Below are 23633 nucleotides of genomic sequence, written 5' to 3'. Positions count from 1 at the left end.
ATGAAAGCAAGATTTATTTTACGTTGATCGCGTCAATTTACGGCCATTTTCTGGTTTGATTAAAGAACAGTACTGCGCATGCACGATCGATGGCCATGACTTCCATTCATGAATTCATTGTGCGTGCATAAATTATCTCGGCACGAGCAGACGAGTGAGACTCGAACTATGATCGAAATAAACTTCAAATTAATGGTGAATACGTAGCATCATAATCACTTATTCGGTTTCATTTTGGGGGCAATAGAAATCAAGTAAGTAGTAGTAAAGTTGGACATTAGACATTACTGATATTTTGATGATTGATTGTATAAACCAAATGAATCGGCCGGCCGACGTTTTTTTTTTTTCGATGCACCGATTTTGCAAAATCTGCACCGGTGTTCGATGACATCGATCGAACACCGATTTTAAAATCGATTCGACTCAGGCTTACTCAATAGTGCTATAAAAGGGGAAAGATAAATTGTGCACTTACAGGGTACTGTCAGTGCACAATTTATCTTTCCCCTTTTATTTGAGTGCTATTGACTATTGTCTATTGAGACCCCATTTTATTTTTAAGCCATTTCGAAGAGTACCGTTTGGAGATTTTCCTAAAATATATAGCCTAGGCTCTATCTAGAGATATAGAATTTACATGTCATGAATATTATCAGACCCGTCTTATTTCCAAGAGCAAATGCTTGTTATTCTTTTTCCATTATTTTTTTCTTCAACCAGTCGACCACTCATTCAATGAACAAGGTTATAATATAACCTTGTTCTCAGTTATATCTCCATGTGTGACAAAATAAAGGTGGCAATGTTTGGCTTATTTTCTCTTTTTCTTTGGGGCAAATGCTTGATTTTTTTACACTGACAGTTTCCATTAGACTTGTTAATTCATACCGCTTGGCTCTTATTTAAATTTGATTCTTTATATCATTTTTTCTTAATTAAAAATAGAGATCAAAAAATGAAAATTTTCTTGCCATATTACTTTCCACCAATAGAGGGCGTACACAAAAATATGCCCAAAATTCAAGTTTTTGAGCGCTCTGGTGAATACAAAAATTATTCCCACATTACTAATGATAAATAAATTAAAACTATGTAGAAATGAGTAATTTTGGTCACAAAAGTGATATTTTAATGATTTTTTAAAGTGTGTGCTCTATACAGCATTGGCATACAATAGTCCTACCTGTAGATTCTCCACAGGCCAGATGGTAGCAGTGAACAAGTGCAGTCGACTATGCGCGGCCGCTCGGGTGATAGAATTATACGGCGACGGATTTTGGCACTAGTATTCTATCCGTCGGCATTGATTAGTATTCAACCTAGCGATGAAAGATGGACCTGTCTCTCAATCTGCCCTTGTCCCATCCGACTATGCCATAGTAGGATATGGCCATTTGAGATGCGACCAAACGAAATTAATCAAAGCAAGAGACTTACTATGACTTACTTATCTAATTTAGCAATCTAAACCTTTTGAGATTTGCTCACTAGGTTGAATACTAGTGCCATTCAGTGCTAAAGGCCATCGCCGCATAATTTGTTCCTCAGCGCATACAGTCGACAGAATGATATAAAGGAAATACTATTACTAACAACAGATTACCCTGGAAATAACAAAGGTATGAAATTAAGATAGATTCCATATTTCTAACCATTTTGGGGAATATGTCAAAATCTTTGAATTATGGATGCCGGGTTGAATACTACTAGGCCTACTAGTGGCCTTACGGTACCTCAACACCTGCTCGATGAAGCCAAGGACAAACTAACTAGGCCTAGGTTTATCGAAATGACACAGAGTCCTAGGCTATACCAGAGATGCCAAGTTCAAAGACCAGCTATGTGTGAGATTTCCTGTGAATCTGAGTGAGATCACAGACATTGTTTACAATGTATATGGGGATAGGCTGTGATAGTTGCGTGAGACAGAGATTTGAGGGGATGAACATGAGTTCAAAATGCTTGAGTCCTGGGGGGGCACTCGGTAATGCATAGTGGGTATGTGCCGAGGAGGGGACCCCCATTTTTACACCCAAATTTCCGTTCCAAGGCATAGCATTTTTGTCTAATTGAGAAAAAAAAAAGCCGCTCCAAGGCATAGTATTTTGTTCTTATCTAGAAAAAAGAAAAGAAGCTTCGCATATTTTTCGTTACGCCGTTCTGGTCGCATTGATCTGCTGCAATTTTGGTGAAAAGCGGCCGCAGAGCGCTGTCCGACCATTGTCTCTGAGCGAGGGCACCTGGCGGAGGCCGCCCTAGCAGCATCATTCACGGATTCCCGTTCCATAGGGATGCATACGCACGTTCTAACACGCTGGCTATCCGTTCCAAGGACCCCCGGTTTCACAAAATTGTAGTTTCAAAGCCCGTTCCGAGGACCCTCCTTTTTACAATAAGCCTGCTCCAAGGCCCCCGTTTTTTGTCTCTCCCGCGGCACACCCCCACCACTTTTTTGGTTGAGTGCCCCCCCGGGCTTGAGTCTCACACATAATGCTTGAGACTTGGTACATGTAGACCTAGCTCTGTGTAGCCTAGAGGACTCGGTGATCATATTTTTATGATTTTGATATTGTCATTTGATAACTGAGCCTAGACAAGGCAGGCTATGCCAGTATGGAGAAGATCGTAGTCCATATGGGAATTCCCTTCATATTTAACATTAGAACTAGTGGTCCATACATAGACCAACATTTTATTAATTTGCATAGCTTTATACACCTGCGTATAAAGGTATGATAGTTTCCCCCCTAAAATAAGAAAAATTTGACATTTCTTACCAGACCGATGTCATGTATCCATATTGTAAACACTCTAGTCAATAGGCTTGACCTTTACGTAGGCTTACTCCCTTAACGCCTGGCTTGGCTATATATGCCTGACTGTAGAGGCCAGGATTACTCATGGTGAACCTAGACCTAAATCACCAATTTAATGTTTGTTTTTCGCTCAAACCAAATGTAATGTACATGGGCAAGTTTATGTTTACCTCCATTTGTTATCAAGTTTGATAATTTTCGGTATGAGTTCCATATGCACCCCCCACTAAAATTGAAAATGAAAACATGGAGAAGGTTCAGAATAATATATCTAGCCCTAATATAGAACATATATGATGGGGAAGTGGAAATACCAAATATGGCTTTATTCCGTCACATTTCGAGCAGGGGCCCGTTTCTCAACACCGTCATAAGTCTAACTTCTTGACTAAATCGGAGATAGTGAGCTACTTGTCCGCTGTTTCACGAAGCCCTCTTTACCAAGATCGGGTACAACAACCTCACTAAATATTTATGACACCTTCGATCCTGTCATAACTTCTTTCTTAATGACGTATGGCATCACATGGATAGACTATGACATGCAAAAGTGCCGAGAAATTAGAAAATTATAATCTTACGTAATCAACCATAGAGGTTGAAATTAAATCCCAAAACAAGTGGGATAATGCATTCAATAATCATTGTAATACAAAGTAACTATGAAAACTGTTGGTACAACGCCACAAAACCATTCATTTTGAAATAGTAAAATAATTTAATCGATAAAAATTCTACCACGTCAGGCCATCCATAACTGGACTTGTATTTGTTGTTTTCAGACCCTATTGACATTTGGATAAATTCTAATCTCTACTTTATGCATAGAATTTGTCAAATCGTAAGATCGGTATCAAAGATTTATTTTAAAAAAATGTTAAACTATATTTCGATGATGGTTGGAATCGTAAAACATTGTATGATTATCATAATTTTACAAATAAAATCGTTATGGTTTACTTTCGTAAACTATTAAAATTGGATATCCCGGGGGTACCCATCTCAACGTCCACATGAAATTTTTTTAGTCATGAAATATATTATTCATAATTCAATTTTTCAGCAATCGAATGCCCCAGTCTTCATGGTCTAAGTATGTATGATGCATAATTTACCTGTGCTATTATTTTTAAAAGATGTAATTCCCAATTCATCACAATATTTGCAATTTTGTCATAATTTTTCTTTTTGAAAATTATGCTATTTTGTGACTAAGGCTACGTCTCGTCTGCTCTTTTTACCGATAGTATCGATATCAAGGTATTTTAGTTAGGAAGCCTTTCGTGAAACAGGTTTGGTAAGATTGGAACTAACTCCGTGGTTTGTGGATAAAGATATGACTAACTTGTCCAGGTGTTGAGAAACGGGCCCCAGGATCTAATGCGTGTAAATGTCCATAGACATCGCTTTATTTAGTCAGTAAAGGGTCTGTGAGTCAAGACTAGTCAACTATCGGCTGATAATCGTTTAATAAAATACCCTTTCCGATATCAGCGCTTCTCACTAGTATAGCGGGAAAGGTCTTGACTGCAGATAAATTGAGGTGAGTCCCAAGCAAGGTAAGCAACAGTAAAAAAGTGATAAAAAAATCTGAAGTGAACAAACCGGAAGTCTCAACAATCTTTTGTTATTGTTAGTGGGGGGTGCATATGGAACTCTTTCCTAATTTTCATTAAATAAATAGTAGTAAAATGGAAAAAAATTAAGAGCAAGAGCGTTCACTTACCCCGTCTGTTTACGTCGCCATTTTTCTTTCTTTTACTAGATACCACATGCGTGTAGAGCTGCAACTAAGATTTTTAAAACATTTGCATTTGCCGATTAATATCACGATTCGTAAAATATTTGTTTGGTTTATATCATATGATATTTATTGATTAAAACAAATTTTTTGCGATTCCTGATATCTATCGGCAGATGCAAGTATTTTTTAATCCAAGTTGGCAGCTCTACACTGTAGATGGTGAAAAGGGGTTATTTTCATGAGGAATCTGCTAGTGCTTAGCACATTTTTATTTGCCGCCAAGGTAATCCTTTGCAGCAAATACAAACAAAGGAAATTGGTCTCCCAAACTGGAGACTGTCTCTGAAATTGGATACCCAAATTCTTTACAAAAGTGTGATATTGGAGATAATCTCTCTCATGGGAGACAGTCTCCCATATTGGCTGTTTGCCTCTACTGCTGGTGCATGAAGATCATGTTTCCCCATAGAGATGTATAGATTATCTAGGCGCGCGCACTTAACGTCTGTGATCGCGTGGAGCGGGGTCGACCATTGCTCGATAGGTCTAGATTAGCAAAAGTACCCGGATGTACACATAGCTCGTACGTTGTAACGCTGAAAAAGGAATCCCATCTCCGGCCTTTTTTCTTGAATCCAACCTCATTACAATTGAAAATATTGATGACAAATTGCATCTCAATTAACTATTAGTGTGATTACATGTGGATTAGGCTGTGAATTTGGCATTTATACCTGACTTCTCTGGATGAAATTCTCTATTATGATTTTTTGCGTTTACCTCTCTGTTTATATGCCTATTTCCCGGGGCCTATTTTAGATAATGATAGATGACAATGTGTATTTGGGTCATTCCACGGGGTTGGGGCAACAGCACTTTTTTGTGTTCCTTATGAATTGTTAGCTTTATCCTGAAAATGTGTTTGGTGTTTTGATGTTGCAATGTGGTTTTGTTGGAAGGCAGTTATGTAAGCAATTACTTGATGCAGAAATAAAAATGTTGAACTGCAAGTATTATTGATGGTGAGACTTTAAATGATGATGTCCAGACTCTTTTTTTGGGTACCAAGTGTGACATCCAAAATGGTCATTTTCAGTTGAAGATATCTAATCAAAAGATAGACTTAGTCAAATTCAAATGGCCATAATTGATAAAGCAACATTTGTTTAATAACAAAACAGTAATGGGATAGCAAATGAAAAGAGACTTCATATCATAAATCATTCCTACAAATCGGCATACCACCGTTACATGCGATGTCCTCGTTTATTTTTTCTGTAACGGCGGTAATGTGGTTTATATCTAAAAATCAGAAATCATTTTTTCCAAAATTATGTGTCAGAAATAAAGGGCAGGAAGTAAGCAACTGTTAATCAAAAGATTAGCTTTGAAAACCTATGGTAATGTCATCTAAATTAATCGAGAGTCGCCGATGTTTTGGGCGATGTCCGGGCCAAATTTGTAACGGTGGATCACATTTCATCGCGTATGTAAGAAGGAGACACCGGAGAAGAGACCGTCGTTGTATCAGACGGACGGGTTGTTAGCCGAAATCACCATGCACATGAACAGCTATGATAGCGGGTGTTTTGAAGCATTGCAATTGGGAATATTCCTGCAATGTCTGTGAGCTGTGTAACGGTGGATTGGATATCCACGATGTTTTCCCTTTCAAAGCGACGTAAGTACGGAGATTTATCCCGATACTCGTATTTTGAAACTAGTTAAACCATATCTTTAAAATATGGAACTGTATTACCATGCAGAAAGTGTTTTTAAGTTTGAAAAATCTCGCTAATTTTCCATCATCTTTCACTTCGGTCCCACATGTAGCTTCTCGTGTAAGTGAAATATGTGATTGAGACATTGCCGTGTTTGTTCCAGATTTGCTGAATGGTTCCAAAGAAAATAATGCTTTTATTACTGTGATTCCGTGCAAACATGTTTTGAATGGTAGCTGACATGATTCAATCGTAATTTAGTTGATTTTTTTTACACAAAAATATGTTGATTCAATAGGCCAATGGATACTCAGAAACAGCTCTTTCACTGATGATCATGACGGTGACATCTCAAATTTGGTACAAATTTTCTCCTTGTTTAAATTGGCTCCTACTGATTCTAGGTAATATGGGTATTAAAGATTTTTTTTTTTTTTTTTGCTCGTCAGCTGATCCCAGCCCGAAAGGAGGGGGGAGGGGCAAAATAATTTTTCTGTTACTACCCCCCCCTACACATAGTAGATGGGCTTTGTGTATGATGAAGCATGGGAATAATTCAATTACTAGTAATTCTTAGCTATAGGCTTAACCTTCCCAAAACTTTTCATCTTGTTGAATGTTGGTATACTTTTCAGCACTCATTCTTTTTCCCTCAGTTCTTTCTCCGTTTTTTCAATTGTATTTTTTTATTTCTATATATTCAGTTGTTAAGGATTTTTTTTCAACCGTATTTTAATTTATATTTATTCAATTGTTAGGAGAGGGGGTGGGTATTTGTTTTATCAGAAAGCAAAAGCCTTTGTGATTGTTTTCAATGTGATTTTTTTTATTGCAATATAACGACATTTTAAAAACATGTACAAGCGAAGAAAAGAAAAAGTGACACAATCGAGTTTGTTTAACAAGAGTTTATTTGCTGTATCAGAAGGTAAATTGCAGATTTGAATTCCATTAATTCATTTAATTCCAATAAAACATAAATATATTATGTAATTGCTTGAACAATTAAACTTCATAGTTGAAAATTAAATAGGATGGTCATACAAAACTAAATGGAATTGTCGAGATAACCACCCTTGATTATAATGCAGAATAAAATTAGATTAAATTCATCCATTGAGAAACGAAATTAAAGTAAAGATAATTACGTCTAATGGCGGGAAGCATGAAAAGGTACCGGTAATGGGCAAGTAATTGTATTGTGAAAACAAAGTAGAACACAAGAAAGCAAATACAAAAACCTTGTATAAAACAACTTTATATTTAATTTATGAACTAGGAAATGATGAATTCTAATTGCTATGAAAAAAATACAAAGTGAGGGTGTATTTTGCAAGAACAGATCAGATTCCTTGTCATTGCCCTAGTAATCCACCCCCCTTACTTTAATGAGAAAATGTCAAGACATGTACATGAGTAAATGATTTCATATAATAATATAAAATATCGTGGAAACAATCCAGCAAGTTTTGTTGATTAAAATGTAATAATTTGAATTGTGTAAAAAAATAGTCAAACTTCCAAATACTATTTTTCTCAAATAACTACAGGTAGCCTCTTTCGAAGGTAAAAATGTATATCTTCAGTACATGAAGTGTCAATCTGGTGACCTGTACTCCTGGCCTGATGGCGAGGCACAATTCTACCTCTATCTATTTTGTGACATTGACAGAGTCCTCTTCCACACAGTTGTCATTGGGTCACCGATCATCTTGAAGTTCATAAACTTGTAACCTGAATGCAGAGAGAAATATTGCATGTTATTTCTTATTGTCAGGTTTAGTGTACAGTGTAATACTTTTTTTTGCATTTGCCAGTAAGAAGTTTACCATAGAGTTTTTAACCAAAGGAAAAGATTGTAGTTTGCAGTGTTATTCTTGAACATTTATTAGAATAGCTTAGTAGAAATAATACATTTTACTTTCTTGTTCACAACTCTATGTTCAAACAACAGGTGTAAGTTTTTTATTCAATTTGTCCACTAAGTACTTTACAATTGTCCTTTTGGCATGCTGGAACTTACTGTTTTATCCAATGCATTTATTCCAGTGAAGACATGATTATATTTTAATTAATGTCACTTAGAACTACATTACCATGTAACTGAGGTAAAATAAGTTACATGTAGAGTAAACAAATTGAACAAGTTATATGTGTAAGGTATTAATGCATTGTCCATGAATTGCATGCCAACTTTGTGTTGTTTTGTCTTGAAAAACCATACATGTAGCTTAGAAGAACTAAACTAGTACCTTTTCCCTACATCTTTTTCACCCGAGTATTGTATCACAGGTCAAAATTATAATCGTGTACATGTATGAATAAAAAAAAAACATTTTACCTGTTCATTGATGCATTTTAGAAGCTTGCCTGTAGATGTTGTATTTCTACACTTGAGTAAGATGAGTTAACTCGCATTAGTGTGTTGATACTAAAAGAATGGCAAGTACATGTAATACTATTCAATATGATCATTACAAGGACATGATGTCCATGTAACGGAGGTATGTACATTTGAAAGTAATACCGTGAAGGAGATATTTTAAAGTAATAAAGATTTGGAGATCATAAGCTAGCACTCTTGTTTTTTTTCCGCTTTAGACAGAAACATTTGTTTCCAGAGATAGACGGAAGTGGAACCTTGAGGATTACCTTAGTATTATTTTAAATATAAATTTATCAATAATTTTGTACATTTTTCCTTGTTTAAACTCTAATTTAAATTGCTTTTATTTGCAAAGAATTTGACATGAAAAATGTTTTTTAGTATAATCAATTGATCTTGTGCAAATATTCTAAGGCATGAAGTGGAATTTGGTGTTTAATGGCCATTAATGGACCTTAACTTAGCAATGCTTCAAAGTATACCTCTGTTACTGAGACATGATGTCCATGTAACGGTGGTATGTACATTTGAAAGTAATATCTTGAAGGAGTTATTTTAAAGTAAAAAGAATTGGAGATCATAAGATAGCACTGTTTTGTTTTTTCCATTTAGGCAGAAACGTAAATGTTTCCAGAGGTAGACGGAAGTGGAAACTTGAGGATTATCGTAGTATGATTTTAAATATAATTTGTCAATAATTTTGTACATTTTTCCTTGTTTAAACTCTAATTTAATTTGCTTTTATTTGCAAAGAATTTGACATGCAAAATGTTTTTCTTTAGTGTAATCAATTGATCTTGTGCAAATATTCTAAGGCATGAAGTGGAATTTGGTGTGTAATGGCCATTAATGGACATTAACTTAACATTGCTTCTAAGTATACCTCTGTTACTGAGACATGATGTCCATGTAACGGTGGTAACACCAAAAATAGAAGGTTATGCCAGAAAGAGTAGTTTATTTTTTCCAAAGAGAATATTCCATTCTGTTGAGGCATGACTTCTCTCAACTATTTAGTTCTACATGCCATCATAAATTCAATTTTCTAGACTGGTGAGAAAAAAGAACGACACAGAACATGGCACTGGTATACACACAGAGCATCAAGTTCCATTTATTGATGCTAAATCTTTCAAAATATATATGCCATGTTGAAAAGTGTGGAATAAAATGACTAACAATGTTGTTAGCAAAATATTTATCAAGAGTAATGGAGATCAACCCCTTTATTTTGACAGTGGGAGAGCATAGTCTTAGTAAGGATGATAAATGATGTCCATGTAACGGTGGTATTTTGTCAAATCTTATTTCTCAGTTTACTCCAATATGCAGGGTGGTATGAAATGCCTGTAAGTGGATTTAGTTGAAGGATTGTCCCATGAAACATATAAGAAATAAAACATTTCATTTATTACATTTCTATTTTTTGACCCTGATGTCACAATTTTTGCCCCAACCCCATGGAATGACCCATTTATATATGAAAAAATAAAAATATATACACATTAATGGAAAGATTGAAAATTAATTCAAAAGACAGTGAAGTAGCCCATCTTCTGTGGATTTCCCGACCTTGAACTGCATCGTCCTTTTCAGTCACATTTCCTCCATTCACGTTCTTTGATTCCATGTTCTCTTGACCAATTTGTTTAAATTGGATATGTTTTGTAATGTCCACGTAGGCCTGTATGTACCTTGCTTTAATTTTCTTTGAAATATATCATTTTTTAATGTACACTGATTTATATAACTTAGCGGTTTCGATCTTTGATTACTGGATGCAGGGCATTTCATTATTGTACTTGGTAAGCATGAGTGTTGAAACTTGTGCTATTGGTGCGACGTGTAGGCCTATATACGTGATGAATTTTCCCATAGGAACTAATAAATTCCAAAACCTGTCGGCCTATATGGCACTGAAAATGAAATTTAAAATATTGTGAATGACTTTTTACTGTTCCAACTTTTTGCTTTTTAACAGTTGCTTCACTTTAAGTTACTATTTTTTTTTTCAAATTCGCTGTTTAAGGGGTGCATGGTGTAATTAAAGTGACATAAGCACCCAAGCAAATTCACTTTAACAATACTGATCAAAAAGAGTATAGAGGGGGCGCATTCGGACACCTCCCTGAAGTGAAAATGAACATGTACTGTCCCACCAATTCCAAAACCATTCCACGCCCATAAAATGATATTATAATTTTGTTCATCCATGGAAATAACAAACCTGAATATTCAAACTCAGGTCCATAGACTAGCTATTGAAATCAAAAGAAGAAAACTAGAAAATCAAATTCAGTATATACTTTTAAAATGACAAATAAAACTGAATATGCAAAATGCGTATTTATCTGTTTAGTGTACGTTTTGGAAATCTTTGCCATAAAGTTAATATTCAATCGACACAGACACAGTTAATTAACACAATAATTTCAAGAAAGGAATATACAGCTGAGATTATAAATTAGGATGATCACTCAACAGCGGAATTTGTAAAATCGTATTCCAAGTATTTGTAAGTTTTATTGTCAATTATAGGTATGGTTTTGTATTCACAATTTTGCAACCGCTTTTATATGATAAAGATTATTAAGTTTGCAACTATATCTTTCATGTCTGACATTGTTATCAATTGGTTTTATACACTCAGTTCTAGTAATAATATTAATATTGTGGTAAAAATACGAATTATAATATCCTCCTGAACCGCCCCTTTTCTTCCCCTATATTTCTCCTTTTCCTTCTTCCTCTCCTTATATTACTAGTGTAAGGGTTGAATTTTGCCTTATTTAATCTTATTATTTATTTCACACTTTGCTTTCCATACTTTTCTTTACCTCCCATTTCTATACCACTGTCACACACCTGTTTCTCTCATTCCTTAGTTTCTACATCACATCATTCCATTGCCATTCCAACTCCATGCATCTCCACATGTTTCTATTGTCCTTTTCTCATTTACATTCATAACATTCTTCTTCATTCATACCATCCTATCTCGTCCTCATTGGTTCACCTTTCACTCTTGGTTCTTCCACTTTTCTGGGTTCTTCCATTCTCTGTTTATCTATTGGTTGAATTTATCATGTGACATTATTTTTGAATATATTTGAATGTATAATTTGTAAAGGCAATGCCTTGTGAGGTCCACGTACGTGAACCACCTATAGGCTATGTATCAACTCAGTGGAGCCCGCCATTATAAAAGCCCTCTCGAGGTAGGTCGCCTAGCAATCTTGTTAGCGACGCATGTGAGCACCGTCTTGCTCACTCTCCAAAATGTATGCGATATTAAAATCCTAAAAACTAATGGAATCGTTAAAATTTAGTAAGGCTATGAATACTTATCATTTACATTGACTATCAGTGTATCAACCTATATCAGATTTACAAGCAAGTGTGGATAAGATTTCGAATTACCAGTAATTTTGATGAGTGATACAATATGCCAAAATTTATGAAAATATAGCGTAAATTTCATATAGCATTTCAAAATCGTTATTTTCAATATCTTCACAATTTTTCATTGTTTTAAAAAACATCTTATTACTTTAACTATAATTTTCCCGAACTGATAACGTTGGTAGGCTATTTTCTCCATCGCTTAAAATGGAATGTCAGGCTTTCGAAATCAGGTTAATTTTTGTTATATTTCTAAAAGAAAATTGTTAGATTCGAGCTACTATACCATTGTTCTCCCGAAGAAGGGTTATCATCTCATAATGTTGTGTAAATGATGTTCAATAAAACTTACAAGTAGGCCCGTTTTGAAAGTCCATTTTTGATGCACGTGTACACGGCATGTTTTTCGGTCGTGTACACGTTGTAAACACGGTGAGAGCGAGTTATGTTTTCATGTCGACATGGACCCGCATCAACATGTCATAAAAGGGGGTCTATATAACCTAAGTCAAGGTTCTAAAGCTTACCTTAGAAGTTTGAAGTATCAATCCACAAAAATTGGCGCAAATTAAAAGTTTACTCAGCTTAGCAGCGCATTAAATTAATAAAGAATGCAAAAGAAAATCAGTGCAGGGCCCTATAGCTAGCGCCGACGCTCGTTGGATGCGCATTTTGTATACTGTACTGTACATGCATGCACAGATCGCTGCAGAATTAAGTGTAACTGAAGTTATCGATTGATTTTCATTATTTTGTTGCCAATTTGAGGAGCGTTTGTTTGTAGGCTTATAGCACAAGTGTACGAGCGTATAACACGTAAGTTGTAGCAATGATCGCTGTCGCAATTGGTGATTCTCAAATTGGCTCTGAGTGTGATTGAGCAGCGCTTTCGGGCCATTTCGTGGTACAAAAACTTGAGTCTCCAGAATGAATGTGGATAAAATCGGCGATTTTTGAAGTGAGCTCACTCTAGATTAATTGAAATATATTGACATATTAGTAATTAAAATATGTGCAGTCTCTGAGAACTAAGATTTAATGTGAGGCTGTGAGCTTGTTCACTGACTTTGTAGTCCCATGCAAGCTTTATGTAGATGCTACCGTGTACACGGTGATGGAATTTAGTACACGTGCACTGACTTGACCGTGCGTGTACACGTGTACCCGAAACGGGCCTAACTTACAAGTGTAGCAATCCATGTTGGATAACATTTTTCAGTATGAGTTTCGTAATGAAGAGAAAAATTAGGTTCATTCTTAGCACGCGAGCCGCAGAATAATAAATTTTAGCGTGTGCAGACAGGGCTGATCGCCCTGGCTGTCCGTTCGGATTTTCCAGTCCGATACCGCGTCGGGTTGTATATTTTTCCCCTTTTTTCCCCCTTGCGATGACCACTGTGCAGTTTTAGTGTTTAATTTTGATACTCAATCTGTGAAATTAATAGTTTACCGATATCTAAAAATGCTTGGAATATACCTGACACATAAATTATTTCATTTTCGGTCGTGTCAATTATTTCTTTCCTGAATTACAAAAAAGTCAAACTGCCTAGTGTCAAGAATGTGTAACATTGACTGTATAAAATTACAACATTATCAAGGTTTGGGAAATATCTTGTTAAGTTTGCCCAATGTCATCAGTATCTCAAGGTATATGTTAAACAGAAAATATAGAACAAGTGTATATTTTGTAAATTCCACGGCCACCTATACCATCATGCGACATATGAAACCGACGTGCATGGCCGCCGGGGGGGGGTACTCAAATTATTTTAAAATCAAAGTAATAGCAATTTTATAGATCTGCAATATTCCTATCCATGCTCTCGTGATAATGACTTAAAATCATGGTGAGTTGCAATGGGGAGGGGTCGATGAGGGATACTGAAAAGGACCAAAATGAGATTGCAGGCCGGTAGAAATAAGAGGGGCAAATATTAATAGGTTAGTTTTATTGGAGGAGAGCTTGACCATAACAGAAGGGAAGGAATAATATGAGACGGTTGAAATTTAGATTGGGAGAGCTGATCTTTGAGATATAAAATGTCACAAACACAAAGAAAGAGAGAACAGGGAGATAGGAGGAAAAGAGAAGCCCTTGCAATAAAATATATCAAACAGGCACTTGTCTGGGGTGAAAGTGAGTGATGATAACTTATGCCCGCCCCCCCCCCTCCCTCCACTCCCTAGTCAATCTTGGTAGCAGAGACACCGAGAAGATGATTGATGAAAAAGGGGCTAATGGGACCCGCAGAAAAAATCAGTAATCTTGAACAGGACAGCTTGAAAACTTATAGTAGGATCCTCATATTGTATAGAATTTATAATTACATGTATGATAAAAGGTAAAATTCCACGATGAACAACAGGAATTAATATTAGAAAATAAGGTTATTTGAAAGAGAGTGGGAAAAGGACCCCAACCCCTCCCTTTTCTCCCGATCCGCTTGAGACACCTCAACCCGGCTCCCGGCCCTTCCTCTTCTGTATATACCATCTCTTTAAGTTCGTGAGGCGGCCGTGGAATTTACAAAAAATACAGTTGTTCTATATTTTCTGTTTAACATACAGTGAGATACTGATGACATTGGGCAAACTTAACATGATATTTTCCAAATCTTGACAATTTCTATCATGATTCTTGACCTATAAGATTGACGTTTTGTAATTCATGCAAGAAAGAAATAATAATTCTCGAAAATGAAATCATTAATATGTGTCAGGTATATTCCGAGCATTTTTTTCGATATCGGTATTTCACAGATTGAGTATCAAAATGAAGCACTATATAACTCTACAGTGGTCACTGCAAGGGGACAAGGTACGTGGAATATACCACCCGACACCAGTATGGGACTAGATAATCCCGCGCGACACACCAGGGGATCAGCCATGTCTGCGCGCACTAAAAATTATCATTCTGCGGCTCGCGTGCTAAGAATGAACTTGATTTTTCTCTTCATTACGAAACTCATCCTAAAAAATGTTATCTATCATGGATTACTACATTCCTAAAATATATTGTAATGTATCATTTAAACAACATTATGAGATGATAACCCTCCTTCTGGCAAACAGTTGGTATAGTAGTTCGAATCTAACAATTTTCTTTTAGAAATATAACAAAAATTAACCTGATTTTGAAGGCCTGCCATTTCCTCATAAAGCCGAGAAACAGTAATCTATCAACGTTATCAGTTCGGGAAAATTATACTAAATGTGATAAGATGTTTTTTAAAGCAATGAAAAATTATGAAAATATTTAAATTAAGGATTTTGAAATGCTATACAAAATTTACACTATATTCTCATAAATTTTGGCACTTTGTATCACTCATTAAAATTGCTGATAATTCGTAATATAACCGTCACTTGCTGGTAAATTCGGTATGAGTTTGTACACCGATAGTCAATGTAAATGATAAACATTCATAGCCTTACTAAATTTTAACGATTCTATTGGTTTTTAGGATTTTAATATCGCAGACATTATGGAGAGTGAGCAGAACGATGCTTACAGGCGTTGCTAACGGGGTTGCTAGGCGCGAAAATCCGATTTAGCTCCGCTCACTTTTTACACTGAGTTGGAGGGATTCACGTACGTGGGTCTACATTACAGACCAATAAATCAGAGCATCACTTGACTTCATTTAGTCGACATCTTTATTTTGAGTTTAGTTCAGCTTCAATTATATTTTAGGTTCTTCTTATTTGGTGCTTCTGGCTGTTTGATATGATTTGAGTTTGCTTGTTTTACGACTGATTTTGTGAGGTGTATCTGTGAACATTTGGCCACTCTACAAACTGGTAGCAGCGGTGGTCCTGTTGTCTTACCCAGGAAACTCTGAGCCTGCCACGCCCTTTCTTCAAGATTTTTACACCCTAGCATCCTTCGTCAAGTTCAATACTCAATCTATTCAGCTAGTTCCAGCTGTGGTAAGCCTTTTGCCTGTATAATCCTGTTATTCTCATCATAGTTAGCCTTTACTCTAGTCACCCTTCTTCATGTTGGTTTTGTAAACTGCTGCTTGATGAAACAGTCATTTTCAGCCTTGCTTCCATTTATGAGCTGTGCTACCATAATTTTGAAGTCCTTTTTGAAATGTTTGTAGCTGTTAGAACTACGTCACATCCTCCTTCATGTGTATATGCTCAACCCTCTACAGCACTCTGAAAATACTCTGGGATTTTCTAGTCTTAATTGCCTACATGTATCCTCTTCAGCAGTGTCATGTTATTTGATGACATAGGTTTAACCATGTGTGACATTGAATTACCAGAGGTGTTCACAGGAGATGAGGGACAAGATTTTTGACAATGGGTCAGACGGTTTGAAGTCGCCGTGGAGATGGCACCTGATGCGCCTAGCCGTATACACGTCCTCCTTCCCTCATGTCTAGCGGGCTCCGCCTTGCAAGTTTGGGAGAGCTTTTCAGAATCAAGACAGAAAGACTTCCATGAAGCTAAGACTATCCTATCTGCGATTTTTGGAAGAGGCAACCCAAACAACTTCCAGATATCCAGCAACTCTACCAGCCAGAAACATTTTGATGCGCATTCCAAGCGTGAATCAACCTTCCTCGAACCAGACCACTCTCTTTCATCGCAATCGCCACTAGATGAAGAGCCTCATGTTGCTGCTTTAAGGAATGAAGGTGAAGTGCTCCAGCAATTCCTCCTTCGTCTAGAGAAGCTAGAAGAAAAAGTAGAGAGACTCCAGCACTCACAACAACCTCAGCTCAGTCCATCGAGCCCCCCAAGACACCAAGCCAAGAGGAATGCCCCCTCTGACAGACAAGTACACCAACTCGGGCAACATACATCTACCAATTTTCAGCCTCCAGCAATTGTTTCAGTCATCACACCCATGCTTCCTTCATCAGTCTCTGCAGGTACCCAAACCAATCTGGAGAAAACAACTCACGTCAAACCCTCCTCACTCAATGAACGAAGTCCTCATTTGGCCAAGTCCTTCACCAGCCTTGAATTGAAGATTCTCGAACATCAGAAGAAAGACGGAGAAATAAGGAAACTGAAAGAGACTGTAACTGATGGACTAAGATTTTCGCCAAAAGAGATTCGTGAATACCACCCGCGAGTCAGACGTTACTTATGGCAACTACCTCGCTTCTGCATTAAAGATGACATCCTCTATCGAACCAAGATGGACAGGAAGAAAGTAAACAGGATCTTCCAAGCGGTCATCCCAAGGACTCTCATTCCAGAGGTGTTACCACTTCTCCATGATCATCATTCAGCAGAGCACCTTGACATTAACCAGACCCTGGAGAAAGCAAAGTCAGAGCTATTCTGGCCATTTATGCATCAAGACATCTTGAACTTTTGCAAGACTTGCAATCTTTGTCATCCCAACCAATCCGCAAGCAGTCGTAACCAGCCTTCTTCCCGGATGAGCCATGCATCACACGAACCACAGGAAGACTTCAAAGACTGTCGAACAAAGTCATTACACCCAACATCTTACCTACCAAGGAAGAAATTCAAAGACGGAACAAGCAAGAAAAAGTCCAGGACTGGGAAGAAACCATCCAAATACCAAAAGAAATCCAGGTCTAAATCAAAAGATATCTACTCGAACGTCTGCATGACTTCCACAGTAGATGACTCAAGCCATTTCAAGTCTACCTCGGAAGATGACTTCAGCATCGTTGGGTCTCCTACAGAAGATGACGCCTCCAACTTCACCCTTCACCAGTCTCCTTACACCTACAGTAATCACCCTAACTTCAAGACTCCACATTTTTCTCCCCATTCTAGCATTCACCCTCCTTCATGGATGAATGATCAGAGTACCTTTAACTCTGATTCTTTCATTCTCTCTGAGATCTCCAAAGCAGAGTATCATCCTTCTTCTTGGAAGGGAGGTCAGGGTACCATCAACCCTGGCGCTCGCCTCCAAACCTGTACGTCTTCCTCCTACAGACTTGATACCAACCCAAGCTGACAGTCACAACATCCTACATGGACCACTTACTAGATCTGATGCGTGTCCACAGATGTCAACTACCAAACAATCTAACAGCAAACGATGGGCAGAAGACTAGGCAGAAGAAAAGAAAAAGACAATGCTTTGTAAGAAAATACAGTAACTTTTCAGTCTCACATTTTAAGACCAAAAGTCAGAATGATTTTTCTTTTGTGAAAAGAAAGAAAATAGTCCAAATTATTTTCTTGTGTGATAAAATACTATTTTAGTAACTTTTGGCAGACTAAACAAATCCAAAGTGAAAACAGGAAAACCAACAATTTTACATAATACTGGTTTTAAACAATAGCAAATAAAAATAAGATGTGAACGATTTAAAACAAGAAAAAGTTTTGACTGAAAGGTTTCACATTTTCAAGTACTAGTATTTGATACTGTATCTATTTTTTTAACATGTTTAACCTTCCAGATTCTTTTCCAAAAGGTATGCTTTAACTGGATTTTTTTTTATATCTAAAAGAAATATGGAAAATAGATGTACAAGTATTCCAAATTTAAAAGGAATTATGTTTTATAGTAAAAATTGTTAGTTTAATAGTTGCTTCAAACAAAAACTTTCTATGATCAGATTATTTTTGAACAACCCACCCCCCCCCCCCAAAAAAAAGAAGATTATTATGCAAGATGTATTTTGATTGATGGCATCTTGTAATTCAAACCAAAATGGACTGTTACAAAAAAAAACCAGTTTAGTTAAAAAAAAACCCAAAGGAAATTAATATTTCTTCCAAATCTAAAGAAAAACTTTCATGTTGAAATGCTAGTAGGTAAGACTCACAAATGGATTGAAGAATTTCTCACCAAACGTAAACAACGTGTAGTAGTAGAGGGTGAACATTCTGAATGGGTCAGGGTAGATTCTAGTGTGCCACAGGGTACAGTATCAGGCCCGTTAGACTTTCTGCTTTATATCAACGACCTCCCTGAAGGCTTAGAATCTCGCTGTCGTCTGTTCGCAGATGATTGCATATTATACAAAACAGTAACCTGCCCAAAAGATTCCGAGAGGTTACAGAGTGACCTTGATAAACTAACATCTTGGCAGAACAAATGGCAGATGGACTTTAATGCTCAAAAATGCTATGTCATGCGAATCTCTCATGCTAGAACCCCCCTGAAGTATAATTACACCTTGAATAACACCGTACTGGAAGAAACCAAAACCCATAAATACCTGGGTGTAGATATAAGTAACGATCTTTCATGGAATTTTCATGTAGACAGAGTCTGCTCCAAGGCAAACAGAATACTTGGTTTCCTGAGAAGGAACTTGCATTCTTGTCCATCACATGTCAAGGAAATGTCGTACAAGACAATGGTCAGACCAATACTTGACTATTGTTCATCAGTATGGGATCCGCATACTCAAACACTCATCAATAAATTAGAGCAAATCCAGAATAGGGCAGTTCGTTTCATCACCGGAAAGTATGAAAGAAAATGTAGTGTAACTGATATGAAGAAGACACTCAAAATAGAGTCTCTTCAACAGAGACGGAAAGCAAACCGAATGTCAATCTTCCAGCAGGCATTGTCGGGCCAGCTCGCCGTGCTGCTGCGATCCACCCTGCGCCCGGCCCAAAGGAACCTGCGTAATACCTCAACCACAAATAGCTTTATTCCGATTGCAACTAACAAAAACTGCTATAAGTTTTCTTTTATACCACGTTCTGTTGTTGACTGGAACAACTTGCCAAACTCAATCAAATCAATTCTCGACAAAGACAAATTCAAAGTAACAATCCAGAAGTACCTAAACCAAAATTAATACTAAGCATCGCCTCTCACCTCCGCGTAATAACCATCAGCGCACCCTAACCCTGCCCGTTTGACCCCTTTTAGGGGAGTTGGGCAGTATCCTGGAAGTAAGTAAGTAAGTAAGTAAGCTACCATCAGCGTTTAATATGTGATGTTTTGTCCAATACAAAAAAAATTGACATATCAGGGAAAAATTGTAAAGGTTGTTTTTGCAAACAAGAAATCATGTTTTCTCCCGGTCCCTTATTCTAATTTTAATTAGGGACAATTTGCTCAAAATATTTATAATTTTTCTGTATTTGGTATTTGCTGTTTAAGAGCAATGCTGTTTACATTGCTGAAAATCAAAACGGAAAATCTTTTATAGAAATAGGAACTAAATTTTGTTATACCTTGAAAATAAGATGAAAAAGAAATTTATTCAGAAAAGAACAGAAAACATTTGTTGCAAAAGCAATCTATTTTCGTCAAACAGTGTTTGTTTGCACTTAGAGAAGTACATATATTTTCCCTTATTTACATGGAATAATTTTTTTTGTGTGTGTGCTGAAATGCACTTAATTCCAAATTTGTTACAAAATTTATTTTAACAACCGAAAGAAGACAAAAAAAAAATTATTTCTGGTATTTTCATGTGCCAGCTCAAATGGACACAAATTTAAATTTGTATCAAAATCCATTTTTAAAGTGTTACATTTCTCGCTGTCAGCAACATGTATATTGAAAAGTGACTAAACAAATTTGATGCCATGTATATATTTATCGACATGAAAGACAAACAGATTTGAATGTTCATGTACTTATATTGCAACTGGCAGAAGAACAACATCTTTCATTGTTAGTTTTTCTTTTGCTTCGAATTGATAAGAATATTGTTTTTTATTTGTAAAAGAAGCCATAAAAGTCACAGAGTTCAATGTTTGATTCTAGATAATCTGATTTTAGTAAATCATCATTGATAAAAAGTTTTAACTGTTCTACTGACAGATGCAACAAAAAATGCAGATATTTATACTTACAAAAATAATATATAGGTTTCCTTCATCAAAGAAAATACTCATCCTCATTTTGTAAATCCAAAAGTTTTCAGAAAATTTACTTTTGACAATATTTTAAATAAAATGTATGAATTGAAAACTTATAAAAATGAGGACATTTTTAGTGAAGAAGGAAGCTTATGTAAGGGTTGAATTTTGCCTTATTTAATCTTATTATTTATTTCACACTTTGCTTTCCATACTTTTCTTTACCTCCCATTTCTATACCACTGTCACACACCTGTTTCTCTCATTCCTTAGTTTCTACATCACATCATTCCATTGCCATTCCAACTCCATGCATCTCCACATGTTTCTATTGTCCTTTTCTCATTTACATTCATAGCATTCTTCTTCATTCATATCATCCTATCTCATCCTCATTGGTTCACCTTTCACCCTTGGTTCTTCCACTTTTCTGGGTTCTTCCATTCTCTGTTTCTCTATTGGTTGAATTTATCATGTGACATTTTTAATATATTTGAATGTATAATTTGTAAAGGCAATGCCTTGTGAGGTCTAGATTACAGACCAATAAATCAGAGCATCACTTGACTTCATTTAGTCGACATCTTTATTTTGAGTTTAGTTCAGCTTCAATTATATTTTAGGTTCTTCTTGTTTGGTGCTTCTGGCTGTTTGATATGATTTGAGTTTGCTTGTTTTACGACTGATTTTGTGAGGTGTGTATCTGTGAACATTCGGCCACTCTACACTAGTATTCTGTCCTTGATTTGTTCATATAATATTGGTCCATTGGAATCATTATAGGATCACAAACACCAGCTATATATCAACAGAATATTTCAGCTGGTTTGCTATATCAGCATAGTATTTCAGCCGGGTTGAATCAAGTCCGACTTTCCAGAAAATCAAAGTGAATTGTTTTATGTTGCACATTGTAATTTGTTTACTCTCCGAAATTTGGAAATGTTTGCAAGTCAATAGTACACTGTAAACATCCTACCCCCCCATTTAGGCCTCCTGTACATTGCAAAATTGTACGACTGAATGCGCGCATTTGATATGCAAATTTTGCTGTCAACGAACTTTTCTACATTTATCGCATGTAAGAAAGTACTAGTAATCAATATGATCGATGGTTGTCTACATTGGAAATCTTAATCATCAATTAACTGGACCAATGCGTAGATCATTTTTAAATATCAATAAAAAGTAATTTTATGATACTCACGAGTTATTGTGATGTTGGTTACAACGACGTTTAAGCCAACGGGGTTCAAAGGGAGTTCGGCCCTATTCTAAATTTCTATATTTGATTTCTATATATTGTGTAGATAAAACAACAATTATCAAGTGAAGAAATAAATTATCAGCAATCAGCATCATAGTAATTAGGAAATTATACTTGAAAAAATACAGTCGTATTTTTTCGCGTCTCAGATGCATCAGTCACTGTGATAGGCCCTATGAAATTTTTGACGTACTTGAATACCAAATTATATTAAAACATACTTAATTTCTTTGAGGAGCTAGAACGATATGCCTAGGCCTACATGTTATTTTCAAAATTCATCACTTCCAAATCATTAGAAAATAGAAGTCATATCATTATATCGAAATGTTATGACCCAAGTAAAAAATTATTGGGGATGTAGCCTATTGATCTTTGGCATACTAATGTAGGGTATGTGCTATAGATGGGCCTATGTAGGCATGCCTGTCTTCAGTTTTGTTCGATTTTTTTGTTCATTTGAACTTTAATCTAGTGCAATATAATTTACAATTTTGCTTTTCAATTTGCTTTCGCTCTCATATGTCATCATTTTGTTCCGGTTCTATGCTCATCCATGTACATGCCCCATAGGTACTGTACGCGCATGGCAGGCTGCGAAGACCTATCGAGTAATGGCGGCCGGTCTCCGCGTAATCACAGCGATTTGACGAAGTACGCCCTCTAGCATTATTAAGTATATATCTCTATCTGTTTCCCCTTCTGTACAGCAGGGAGCACAAGTTCAATTCTGTACGTCTGTCTTTATATGGGACGTTCTTCAGCTACCTAACCAGCTTGGATGCCCTTTGGACCCTTTCGATCCTCCTTGCATCTTCTTTGTATCTGTTTTCCCAGTTGACACTCCCATATTCAAAGTTTGAATTCTAGTTCATCGTGGCTTAGCCGTGAACCAGAATAGCCTGGTGGTTGAGTCGCTGCCCGGAAAGCAGTAGATGGCAGGTTCGAATCCCACTGGTTCCAATTTTTTCTGACTTATGATTTTCATACAGATCGAGCATACTGATCTTATGATTTTCATTACAGATCGAGCATACTGATCTTAAACAAATAGGAGTAATGCCGAAAATTTGTTAAACAAATTATAATTTCCTCCTATAAAAGCCTCTTAATTTACTATCTATTGTCCACGGCGGACGGCATTTGAATAGTAATGAGTCAGAAAGAAGAGGATCGAGGGTATTTGAATTCCAGTTCATCGTGGCTTAGCCGTGAACCAGAATAGCCTGGTGGTTGAGTCGCTGCCCGGAAAGCAGTAGATGGCAGGTTCGAATCCCACTGGTTCCAATTTTTTCTGACTTATGATTTATGATTTTCATACAGATCGAGCATACTGATCTTATGATTTTCATTACAGATCGAGCATACTGATCTTAAACAAATAGGAGTAATGCCGAAAATTTGTTAAACAAATTATAATTTCCTCCTATAAAAGCCTCTTAATTTACTATCTATTGTCCACGACGGACGGCATTTGAATAGTAATGAGTCAGAAAGAAGAGGA

General features: G+C 36.4%; 1 protein-coding gene and 1 long non-coding RNA gene across 5 annotated transcripts in view; one reads left to right on the top strand and one right to left on the bottom strand.

The window, feature by feature from the left end:
• Positions 1-23633, top strand: part of LOC121430824 (trafficking protein particle complex subunit 12-like) — a 70839-nt gene that overhangs the window by 2396 nt on the left and 44810 nt on the right. The window lies entirely within an intron of this gene.
• On the bottom strand, positions 7646-10133 carry LOC121430825. The gene is made up of 2 exons (XR_005972074.1): positions 8626-10133; positions 7646-8018 (listed from the first exon to the last, which is right to left on the bottom strand). It is a non-coding gene; the product is annotated as an uncharacterized LOC121430825 (long non-coding RNA).

This window comes from Lytechinus variegatus, chromosome 17 (assembly GCF_018143015.1).
Source record: "Lytechinus variegatus isolate NC3 chromosome 17, Lvar_3.0, whole genome shotgun sequence".
In the NCBI taxonomy this organism is placed as follows: Eukaryota; Metazoa; Echinodermata; class Echinoidea; order Temnopleuroida; family Toxopneustidae; genus Lytechinus; species Lytechinus variegatus.
Note: the sequence above shows the minus strand (reverse complement) of the source record. Positions and strands in the feature narration are given on the sequence as shown.